Source organism: Henckelia pumila, chromosome 2, assembly GCF_033568475.1.
Source record: "Henckelia pumila isolate YLH828 chromosome 2, ASM3356847v2, whole genome shotgun sequence".
In the NCBI taxonomy this organism is placed as follows: domain Eukaryota; kingdom Viridiplantae; phylum Streptophyta; class Magnoliopsida; order Lamiales; family Gesneriaceae; genus Henckelia; species Henckelia pumila.
In genome coordinates this window covers 9,823,467-9,835,638 of record NC_133121.1, presented here as the reverse complement: position 1 = coordinate 9,835,638, position 12,172 = coordinate 9,823,467, and the positions used below count along the sequence as shown (strand labels likewise).

Here is a 12,172-nt window from a genome sequence, read left to right as displayed (position 1 = left end):
TCTGTGTTTCCTATATTTGTAGACAGTATGTGTTTTGCTAGAAACATAAATATTTTATATTTTAAATTAACAAAGTTGTGTAATTATTTTTGTTTGTTAGCCATGAAATCAAATTCAGATATATATTTGAATCTGTGCATTTTCGATCCCTTTGCATGTTCTCCACCAGGTCGCTTATATGTCAAATTCTGATTCATACATAAATTTATTCTTCAAAGTTTGTTACAAGCAGAGGCAAATCAAAATACAATACGGCAGCTAAAGAATTAACAGAGCATTTACTTCATTCTCCACCAGAACTCAGCAGCGAGCAATTAATCCACCTTTTTAATTGACCTCCTATGCATACATTTAATGCATCCAAGAACTTACAAAACCTCACCAGAAAAGGGGAACAATATTTCAGATAGATTTCTTAAGTACCCATCAATTCCAGACGCTACCAAATGACCAAGTAAACACCATAAATCATTTAGGAAAACAGGATGAAAATCAGTCATATAAGTCATCAAAACACCAATACAAATCAGTCTTAGAAATCATACAAGTCGTTCTTTTGCAGTCAATAACCTAAAATACCAGTACATTATCTAAGAAACTATCCAATAACCCAAGCAAAACAGAATGAAAATAATCTATGATCCAACAAGCAACAACTTCAATTTTCGATTCTCCTTTTCAGTTTCTTTCTTATAGACTTCGAGCACAGCCAGCTTCCACCTCAAGTCAGGAATTATGGTCATTGACCTCGGACACATTGGAGGATCTTCCCACGCAAAATAATTACAACCACCACTCTGTCATAGCAAACAAAATTTTCAAATGAACATATTAATTTCAAACGTATAAAAACCAATGCAAGAGAAACATGAAAAATTGATAAACTGAAAAACTAGACATCACCTTCCAACTCCGGCAGCCATGAAACTTTCGCCCTGGGTTATCAGGTGTCCAAGAAACCCTCAATGCCGCCCTTTTCCCGCATTTACAAAACACAAATCCTCCTTCAGAAGAAACCGAAGACATCGTACTAATCTCCCAAGATTTTTTGAGACGGTCAAAATTTGAATAAAAGAAATGAATATTAAATTCACAGTACCTTTAAAATGATTAAACAAACATTAAAATCTAGGGATTCACTACACCAAGTCACAACCACAAACTAATTTGACTACGGTCATTGTCAAGATAATAGAGCAAATTCAAGATTTATCCTTGACAAACAAAAAGACATCAAAATAGTGATGCTGAAAATTACAGTGATAAACTCGTTTTTGTGTCTATATGTAGCCCCAGAGGAACTCAATTATCCACATCACCAATCCTGCACAAATTTCAATCCAATGTACGCAATAAAATTTGGTACTTATCCAATCACTCCCGAATTTTGAACAATGAAATAGATAATTACTTCACATCCCATTTCAAACATGAATATAACCGAATTTTTCAGACAAAAGTAAATAATTTAATATATTTCAAATCCAACGTGTACATACAATTTTTCCTGAGAAGGTAACTATTGGCTGGATTTTAGTTGTGAAATTCAAGGATTTCTAATGGAATACATCTGAAATCCTCAGCGAACCACTAAAAGGCAAGAAGCTACATATTACACTCGAAACCAGAAGATAAATAAAAAAAATACCTCCAGTCGTAAAGTGTCGTAGCGAGGCGAAGGAGAGGCTTGTAGCTACGGCGGTGATTGGTGGGAAGAGGTTGTAGGGGGCGGAGCCCTAGATCGGGGCTGCGAGAATCGGCGGAGGAAAGAGGGATCGGGGGTGTGAGTTTTAGGCGAGGAGAGAGGGTCAATTATTTACGGGGAGTAAAGGGAGTGTTTTTTAATAAATTAAAAAACAAACAAATCGAGTTAAAAAAGAACAAAAACGGATGTGGCATGCCACGTGAACTGGTGGGGATGAAGTGGGGAAGGGAAGTAGGGCATAGTAAAACTATATATATATATATGAGAGTGAATCTTGAAGATTTCCTTGATAATCAATATCAATTATATTAACCATGTTTTAAAACTCATTGTTTCTCCTACATGCATGCATGCATGATTCAGAAACATGAAATATGTGGGAATGATGATCTCTAGTTCTCTACTCGATTACATGAAAACGATATCTTATTATTAAGAAACCCATAAGTAGAATGATTTTGTGTTCTCGTGAGAGAGATGCAAATTTGAGTTATTTTCATCAACCACTCATGTGAAATATTAAAAATACACATTTCTTCCATGTAAATTTTAATAGGTATCTTCAACCCTGACTTTTTAAAAAATTAGCACACTCGCCCTTTCAGATGCGTGATTTTTGCACACGCGCCCCTCATGAGACTGAGCAAAGATTTTGATACCCCTGTGAAATATTAAAAATGCATATTTGACCCTTGTGAAAATAGTTTTTAAATCTATTTAACCCATAATACACAATTTTTAATAAAAATCCAATTATAAATGTTTAGCAAACATTTTTTGTTTTATTAATTTTTATTTTTTATTTTAAAAGTATTATCATTAATTAATTATTTCTAAAAAAATATTATTACTTTATCATGTTATCATTATTTTATTAAACTCACTTCGTATTTCCAACTTTTCTATTAAACATGCATTCATAATCAAATATTTAAATAATTTCAAGTACCAAAATATTGAACTAAACTGATATGTTCAAACATATTGATTTTTTTATTTATGATTATATATTATTGAACCAAAATTAAAATTTTTCGAGAATATGCATTGCACAATTTGTAATAAATAATAAAAAATAACATGCTTATATAATTCTAAATTGAAAAAATAACATTCATGAACTTATCATTTGGTTCAATATTTTGGTAATTTTAGATATTTAAATCTTTATTTATGAATCATGTTTAATGGAGAAGTTGAAAACATGAAGTGATTTGATAAAATAATGATAATGAGATAAAATAATATTTTTTTTAGAAATAAATTAATTAAAAATTATAAATAAAAAATGAAAAATAAAAACAAATAAAATTAAAATTTTTTGATACTTATCATGCATTTATCATTTTGATTTAATATTTTGGTATTTTAGGTATTTAAATCTCGTTTATGAATGCATTTTTAATGGAGAAGTTAAAAACAAAAAAGTTTAATAAAATAATTATAACAAAGATAAAATAATAATATTTTTTAAAAAACAATTATATAATCATAATAAAATTAAAATTAAAAATAATAAAACAAAAAAATTTTTGCTAAATATTTTATAATTGAATTTTAATAAAAATTGTGTATTATAAGTTAATAGATATAAAAATTATTTTCACGAAATCAAATATGCATTTTTAATAATTCATTTGATGAAAAAAAAAATCAAAAGCGTGCACAATTTTTAAAAGAGCATGATTAAAATGCTCATTAAAATTTCACAGAAAAAGTGTGTTTACCAGTTTGTGCAAATAACTCATGCAAATTTGTTCCAAAAACTTTATTTGCAAGTAAAGTACTATAAATTTGATCTCTAATTGGAGGGGTGTGCCAGGCCCATGTAGTAGTGCAACACAAGGACGACACTCGAAGGCCCAGGAAGCAAGCTACCTTGTTGGACCTTCCCCCATAAAAAATTAATTTAATATCGTGTGGGCCATTGACCCACGTATCAGATATTAAACTGATAAGAACAGATACTACACTTGATCTTAGCCAAAAGGCCGAGAAAGGTATGATTTATTACGTTGGTGAGCCTACAATTTTATATCTCTTTTGGTCTCTCAAACTTATATAAGTACTCAATGTGGGATACAAATAATATGAGAAAGCGATAAAATAAAGTAAATCCCAATATCCCATGATAATAGTATTTGTTCATATAACGTGCAATTTCACCGCCGCCTCACATAAATGTAGTTTCTCGAAATAATAGTAATAATTTTAATATAATAGAGAACCGAAAAGTAAAAAGAAAAAAAAAATTTAATGTAAGTTTTTTTTTTTGAGAGTGAATAATTAATGTAAGTTATTTGATTTAGATGCTTGGTTTCTTCTTTAACTTTTTGTACGTGTTGGTGCCATATATACATGAGAGTGAATCTTGAAGATTTTTTTGATAATCAATATCAATTAACCATGTTTTAAAACTCATTGTTTCTCCTACATGCATGCATGATTCAGAAACATGAAATATGTGGGAATGATCTCTACTCGATTTCATGAAAACAATATCGATTTTATCTGTAATGTTCTTTCAGCTATCGACCTATATATATATATGATGCGATTATCACAAAATGACTGCCTGGGGATGGGTAAATTTCCGAGCGAAAAAGGTAGGTGAAGATACAAAATATATGAATATCTTATCCGTTTGAAGACGAAGTTCTACCAATATTTTTTAGAGAGTGAGTCCCTGTCCCTACCTTTGCCCCCAGGATGGGCTTTTATACTCGCCCACCCTGGTCCTCAATGATTACTGGGTATGGCCTTACTGACAGCTTTTAGGGTGATAAGATGGTTATCACGTGTGATTTAGACCCTCATAATTTCCGGACAGAGCCCACTCCTTTGGATCGTGTTTAGTAATGATTGGATTTGTGATTTGAACCTGACACACTTCAAATAAACGTGGCCGTTTTCTGGCCCTAAAAATAGAAAGGCCGGGGCCCCACTGGTTTTCCTTTCCTTTCCTAACTTCCGAAGGCTTACTCCGGGAGGTTCTAGCTCCCAGGCCCCTTACCCGGGTTCCTTTCGATCTCCTGTATCGGTCCGGGTGCTAAGGCCTCCCAGGTTAAGCCTTTCTTGTAGATCTCAGGTTACTGCCCTCCAGTCCCGGGTTCTTTAATATGTTGCGGTTACACCATCCTCTCGGGTCCAATCCACCCGGGGTATCGTAATATGATATCACCAAATTCTTAAAGATAGTCGGGCTAGGACCTGCTCCGCTGTCCCGAGAAGCTAATACCATCTTCCCGGGTCCAATCCACCCGAGGTATCGTCATCCCGGGTATGTGATATCAACACACTTCCGCTGTCCCGAGAAGCTAATACCATCTTCCCGAGTCCAATCCACCCGGGGTATCGTAATATGATATCACCACACTTCCTAAAGATAGTCGGGCTAGGACCTGCTCCGCTATCCCGAGAAGCTAATACCATCTTCCCGGGTCCAATCCACCCGAGGTATCGTCATCCCGGGTATGTGATATCACCACACTTCCTAAAGATAGTCGGGCTAGGACCTGCTCCGCTGTCCCGAGAAGCTAATACCATCTTCCCGGGTCCAATCCACCCGAGGTATCGTCATCCCGGGTCCTATCTCTCGGGGTATTGTGATATATCCATTCGGGGTATCTACCCGGGAGTCGTTACCCTTACGTCAGCCCTAGACGCTTCGTAGTGCGCCTGTCAGAGAATTTGTCAGACGTCGCTTCAGCTTCTTGAGCACGCTTTGTGTATCTCTACCGTTCATTTCAAAATACACGGCTCAGATTATTTTGGCCCCTTTTAGTATTTAATCCTCGCGACCCTTCCTTCTTTTTCTCACCGTTTTTCTTCTCAAACTCATTACCCTTTGGTTTTCAGCGACTGTGCTTCCAGTTCCATTGTTCGCTTCCCTGCATCCCTAATTTGCTTTAATTCTGTAAATTTTATTTCAATGTCTACAGGTACCTCATCTACCTCTGGAGCGAACGCCAAAGGCTCGCCCAGAGACGAGGAGCCAAACGGTAACTCGAGAGATGCTCGCTCCGCTTCTGCGCTGCTTTCCCGACCTTCTTCTTTTAAGCAAGCTTCCCGACTCCCGACAAAGCCTTCCGCTGCTTCTTCCTCTCGCCCCAAGGGAAAAGGCAAACAAAAAGTGAAGAACCCAAAACCCCTATCTTCTGTGCCCTCTTCCTTGGGCTGGTACACTTACGTTCCTAGCATCCTCTCCAAAGGGGCCACGGAGGAACTTCGTGGCTCAGGGGAAATCCCTTTATCCTACTCCTTATTCCGTCCTCTACCTGGGAGTACTCCTGATACTCCTCTTCCCGGTTGCTACACATTTTTCCGAGACCAAATTCGGAGTGGCCTTTGATTTCCCATTCCTCCTTTATACCTAGCTGTTGCCGACTTCTTTCAAGTTCCTGTTAATCAATTCCACCCGAACTCCTTCCGAATAATGGCCTCGACCTATATCCTTTTTAAAATGCACAACTTAGACATCACCCCTCTGATTTTGCACTACTTTTTTTCTTGCCGCTTTAACGAAGGAGCTTTCTCCCTGGCCGCACGGCTGAATGCTCGTTTTCTTTCCGATATCCCTCATCTTTAAAGAGATGGAAAGAGCGGTATTTTTTTATTCAACCCCCGGCTCCTTTCACTTTTAGGACCGGGTTCTTATCTAGTCTCCCTCCTCAACCTGAGCTTCCCGAACATTATAAGGTTGAGGAGCCTTATACTCGTAGCTTGACCTTAGTCAAGAATAGGACATTTTCCTCCCCCGCCTTATTAATGAACGATAACATCATAGCCTACGGGTTGGGCACCCGGGTGGAAGATCTCCTTGACCAGGTGATCAATGCATACGGCGACCCGGGGGCTCAACCTGGTAATGGCTGCTCTCTGACTTTCTTTACACTGCTTTATTATTAATATGTACATGTACTCACATTTATTCCTTTGGTGCAGAGCCATCAGATATGATCAGGGAAGAGTTTGCCCGGCGGGCAGCCGAGAGGAAGGCTACTAAAGAGAAACCCAAGCCCTAGCCGAGCGAAGGAAAAAGGCCCGGAGGGAGGAAAAGAGTCCTATTCATCCTCAAAGTCCTTTGCGTTTACCCACCGTGGTAGTCCCTCCGTCTACAGTGCCGATTATTTCAGCTGTGCTCTCTCCCCCTTCAAGTGCTGCTGTTGCTGGGACTTTTGTCATGGCGCTATGCCCACCTCGACTTGCTTCCCAAGCCCAGCTATCTTTGTCATCAGAGGACTTGGAAGATGAGGTGCCGCTTTCCCATCGTAAAAGGAAAATCGGCCAGGTATCCTAGATGATCGACCTAACGGACTCGGAGGACGTCCTGCTGTCTAAGGACCTGGCCTCATCTGCTCCTACTTCTTCTATGGCCCTTCGGGCCCCGGGCTGGGACGCTTTTGTCTCTGCGGGTGACCCCACTTCTCACGCCTGGGGTGACCGAGTGGATTCTACCTCCTAGGGCTCTCGATTTCCTCTGTTCTTATCAGAGACAGCCTCCTCCAAAGTTGCCCAAATCCAAAGCTTGCTCTCCCCGGATGATCACTCTTTATTGGCAGCTCGTGGTATCACCTCCAAACTATCGGAGGGTGTTTCCCATGCTTATACGGTAAACTCTGCCCTTTAGATACCTGAAAAAAAAGAGGTGCTTGTGCACGTCTTTATTTAATCCATTGGTGCTTTGGATGCAGGGCTTATGCATGCTGGCCAATGCCCTTGATGAGGCGAACGCTAGTCTCGCCCGAGAGAGCGAGAGGTATAGCTCTTTTGAGGAGCATATCACTCTGCTTCAATCGCAGGCAGCCTCCCTAAGAGAGACTCATGAAGCGGAGGTTCGATCCCACCGAGAGTCGCTGGAGGGTTTCCGGGCAGATGTGGCGCGAGTGGAGGAAAGATGGCAGCGTAAGCTAGTTGAGATCCAAGATCGCCGCTCTTCCGAGATTCAATCTCTGGAGGCTCAAATAGAGAAAATTACCCGGGAGCTTGGTCAAGTTCGGCAGGAAAAAGACCTGGCTTTGAACGCAGTGAGTGGGCTTCAGGATTCCGCGGAGGTGATGCAGAACCAGTTGGTAATCGCCCGTACGGAGGCGGATATGCATCATTCTTCAGATCTGGATGCTGCCCAGGCTTTGGAGGAGCGCTTCGGTACCGAAGTTGAATGGCGGAATTCTTTCCTTTCTTCCAAGGAGTTCGAGCAGACGGTGATGGATAAGTCCTTCGATTTCTTCACCCATGGCTTTGACCTCTGTTCTACTCAGTACGAGGTAGCTGGCCTGATGCAGAAAGGAGTTTCAGATCTTAATTTGGTCATTGCTTCTTTACCCTCCGGTCTTGAAAATGAAGGAGAAGGGCCCCAGGAAGGGGTAGACTCCAGCGAAGAGCAGAAATCTCAAGAGGGAACCGACCCCTCGGGTTCTTAGATTTAGGCTATTCATTGGAGCTTTAGGCTTGGGCTCCTAACTTTTATACATGTATATTTTGTTGTTAAGGAAAAAACTTTGTTCTTGATTCGCCTCTTTACTCGAATGATTTTTTCTGTATGCCTGGATAAATCCTCTGTTTTGATATACCATGAGGGTGGCCTATTCCCTCGGGCATTTCCGATGCCCAAGCGCCAGGAATCCTGGGTCCTTTTCAAGTCGCAGGTGGTGGGTCGCCTGAGCTCATATTGCTCACGCATTACCACGGGCCTTTGAGCACCAGGGTGGTGAATCACCTTGGTTTTTTGGTGCCAGGGTGGCAGATCGCCTGGACTTACATGGCTCGTGAATTACCACGGGCCTTTGAGCACCAGGGTGGTGGATCACCTTGGTTTTTTGGTGCCAGGGTGGCAGATCACCTGGACTTACATGGCTCGTGAATTACCACGGGCCTTTGAGTACCAGGGTGGTGGATCACCTGGGTTTTTTGGTGCCAGGGTGGCAGATCACCTGGACTTACATGGCTCGTGAATTACCATGGGCCTTTGAGTACCAGGGTGGTGGATCACCTGGGTTTTTTGGTGCCAGGGTGGCAGATCACCTGGACTTACATGGCTCGTGAATTACCACGGGCCTTTGAGTACCAGGGTGGTGGATCACCTGGGTTTTTTGGTGCCAGGATGGCAGATCACCTGGACTTACATGACTCGTGAATTACCACGGGCCTTTGAGTACTTTTGCGATTACAATAGATCAAAACATACCTTTTATTTATACAAACGACAAAAACATAATTTACAGGCGCATATGTACTTTTAAGGATAATAAGACTTAAGATGCAGAGTATTCCAGGGCCTCTGTAGGACTTTGCCCCAGCTGTCCTCCAAATACCAGGCGCTCCTTCCTATCCTCCGAATTACTTTGTAAGGTCCTTCCTACTTTGCTTCTAGCTTCTTTACCCCTCCTGTTGGGTTAACTTTCTTCAGTACCAAATCTCCTATCTGGAATTCCCGGGTTTTGACCTTTTGATTGAATGCCTTGATTATCCTGCTCCGATAGGCTTCCATTCGAATAGCGGCCCGTTCTATTTTTTCTTCAATCAGGTCTAACTCTTGTGTCTTGTCCATGGTTTCTCCCTCCTGGTGAGCTCTCACCCAGGGGGAGGTCTGTCCGATTTCCACTGGGATCACAGCCTCGGACCCATACACCAAGCTGAAGGGTGTTTCTCCTGTGGCCGTCCTGGGGGTAGTGCGGTAAGACCATAGCACACCGGGAACCTCCTCCACCCAACTTTTACCAGCACCAAAGAGTCGGGTTTGTAAAGTTTGGATGATAGTCCTGTTAGTTACTTTCGTTTGTCCGTTGCTTTGGGGGTACGCCACGGAAGTGAATACCTGCTTTACCATCATCTCTGTGCAACAATCCTTTATTTTCTTTCCCTGGAACTGCCTCTCATTGTCCGAGACAAGCTTCCGAGGTAAACCAAATCGGCAGACAATGTTCTTCCAAATAAATCCCAACACCGCCTCTTCAGTGATTCTCGCTAATGGCTCAGCCTCCACCCATTTAGAGAAATAATCCACTGCCACCAGTAAGAACTTTTTCTGTCCGGGACCCACAGGAAATGGTCCCACGATATCCATGCCCCACTGATCAAAAGGGCAGGATGCCCACATCGGTTGTAACTCCGCCGCTGGCTTATGAGAAAAGTTCCCAAACCTTTGGCATCCTTCACACGTTTTGACTACCTGCCGGGCATCCTGCTGCAGGGTAGGCCACCAATATCCCGCCAATAGGGTACGCCGGACCAATCTCAGAGCCCCTCCGTGATCTCCGCAACAGCCTTCGTGTATTTCCTGAAGTACATACCCCACTTCTCCTTGGGCTAGGCACCTTAGCAAGGGACCCTGAAAAGATCGCCGGTATAACTTTTCATTAATCAAGGTGAATTGAGCTACCTGCCTTCTGAGCTTCCGGGCATGTGCCTCCTCCCCAGGAAGGATTCCTGTCTGCAAGTACTCTACAAGGGAAGCCATCCAGGATTTTTCCGAGGCCTCTTCTTCCCTTCCTTCAATGGCCATCACCGACCCGGACTGTTGTATCACCTCCCGGCTATCAATACCAGTGAGGGATGATGCCACCCTGGCTAGGGCGTCTGCCTCCGCATTATGCTCCCTGGGAATTTGCTCAATGCTCCAGCTAGAAAATTCTTCTCCCTGCTGTTTGATAAGTCCCACATACTCCTGAAATCTCTTCTCTCTGATGCCAAAAGTTCCCTGGACTTGCTGCACTACCAGTTGAGAATCCGAATACACAATCACATGCCTGGCTCCCGCCTCCCGAGCCAATTTCAAGCCCGAGATTACTGCTTCATACTCTGTTTCATTGTTTGACTTGAAAGATGATAATCTTATCGCCACTTTAGTTTTTTCCTGAGTGGGAGAAATGAGGATCACCCCCACTCCGCTTCCTTCCAAACTGCTGGCCCCATCCACAAAGATTCTCCACACATCCTCCTGTCCAAATGTGATGACCTCGGTCAGGAAGTCAGACAAATCTTGTGCCTTAATAGCTGCCCGAGGCCTGTACTCTATATCGTATTCTCCCAATTCTACTGTCCACTTGACCAATCGACCTGAAGCATCCGGTTGAGTCATCACCCGGCCCAAGGGGCTATTGGTCAGGACAGTGACCGGATGCGATAGGAAGTAAGGTCGGAGCTTCCGGGCAGTCAAAATAAGGGCCAGGGCCATCTTTTCCATTTCACTGTATCGGGTCTCAGGCCCCTTCAGAGCATGGCTTACGTAATAAACTGGCCTTTGATCTCCTCCCTCTTCCTTTATTAACACCGTGCTCACAGCAAATTCTGTCGTGGAGATATAAACCCACAATCTCTCCCCTGGTTTGGGCTTAACCAGGATGGGCAGATTTGCCAGATGCTCCTTTAATTCCTGGAAATCCCGTTCACAATCCTCACTCCATCCAAATCTCTGAGCCTTCCTCAACACCTGAAAGAAATGATGACTTCGGTGGGCAGACCGAGCAATGAAACGAGACAGGGCAGTGACTCTTCCAGTCAACCGCTGCACTTCCCTAATGGAGGAGGGTGATGGCATCTCCCTCAGGATTTTTACTTTCTCCGGGTTTACCTCTATTCCTCTCTCGGTCACTACAAATCCCAAGAATTTATCGCTTTTCACTCCGAACACGCACTTGGTCGGGTTAAGCTTCACCCCGTACCTTCGCAAGGTACAAAAGGTTTCTTCCAAGTTAGGATTAAAATGGTCCCGGGTCCTGGATTTCACCAGAATATCATCCATATATACCTCGACATTTCGGCCCAATTGATTTTTGAAAACTCTATCCATCATCCTTTGATAGGTGGCTTCTGCATTCTTTAACCAAAAGGCATAACCACATAACAAAACGTTCCTCCTGACGTAACAAAACTGACCTTATCCTGATCCTCTCTAGCCAGGGGAATTTGATGGTATCCCTGGTAAGCATCCATAAAGCAAAGCAGCTCATAACCAGAGGTATAATCTACTAACTGGTCTATTCGGGGCAGGGGATAGCAGTCCTTGGGGCAGGCTTTGTTTAAGTCTCGGAAATCTATACACATTCTCCATTTCCCTGTACTTTTGGGTACCAGCACTACGTTAGATAACCAAGTAGGAAACTGTACCTCTTTAACGTGCCCGGCTTCTAGAAGTTCCCGGACTTGCTCAGCAATGACCTTGTCTTTTTCTGCCCCGAAGTATCTTTTCTTTTGCCTGACGGGCCGGGATCCTGAGAGGATATTTAGCCTATGCTCTGCCAAATGGGCCGGGACTCCAGTTAGCTCATTAGGAGACCAGGCAAACACATCCGCATTCTGGGTCAGGCAGGTCTTTAATTGCTCAACCAAAGCAGGCTCCATCCCCCGAGCCACCCGGGCGATCTTCCCTGGCTGTCCAGGCACTACCTCCACCTCCTTATATTCTTCTTTTACTTCTCCTACCGTGCACACCTCTTCTTGTCTGGAACCATCTCTCTTCTCCGTCCC

At 42.6% G+C, this 12,172-nt stretch overlaps 1 long non-coding RNA gene and 1 other non-coding gene across 4 annotated transcripts; both read right to left on the bottom strand.

The window, feature by feature from the left end:
* Window positions 1-449: 449 nt before the first annotated feature.
* Window positions 450-1,817, bottom strand: LOC140884937 (uncharacterized). 3 transcript variants are annotated; one of them, XR_012150764.1, is made up of 4 exons: window positions 1,649-1,817; window positions 1,259-1,324; window positions 904-1,030; window positions 452-797 (listed from the first exon to the last, which is right to left on the bottom strand). It is a non-coding gene; the product is annotated as an uncharacterized lncRNA (long non-coding RNA). The 3 variants fall into 3 exon arrangements; XR_012150762.1 differs by having other exon boundaries at window positions 450-797; window positions 904-1,324; XR_012150763.1 differs by lacking the exon at window positions 1,259-1,324 and having other exon boundaries at window positions 455-797.
* A 1,696-nt stretch (window positions 1,818-3,513) lies between these two features.
* LOC140885646 (U2 spliceosomal RNA) lies at window positions 3,514-3,709 on the bottom strand. The gene has a single exon (XR_012151066.1). It is a non-coding gene; the product is annotated as a U2 spliceosomal RNA (small nuclear RNA).
* Window positions 3,710-12,172: the final 8,463 nt, after the last annotated feature.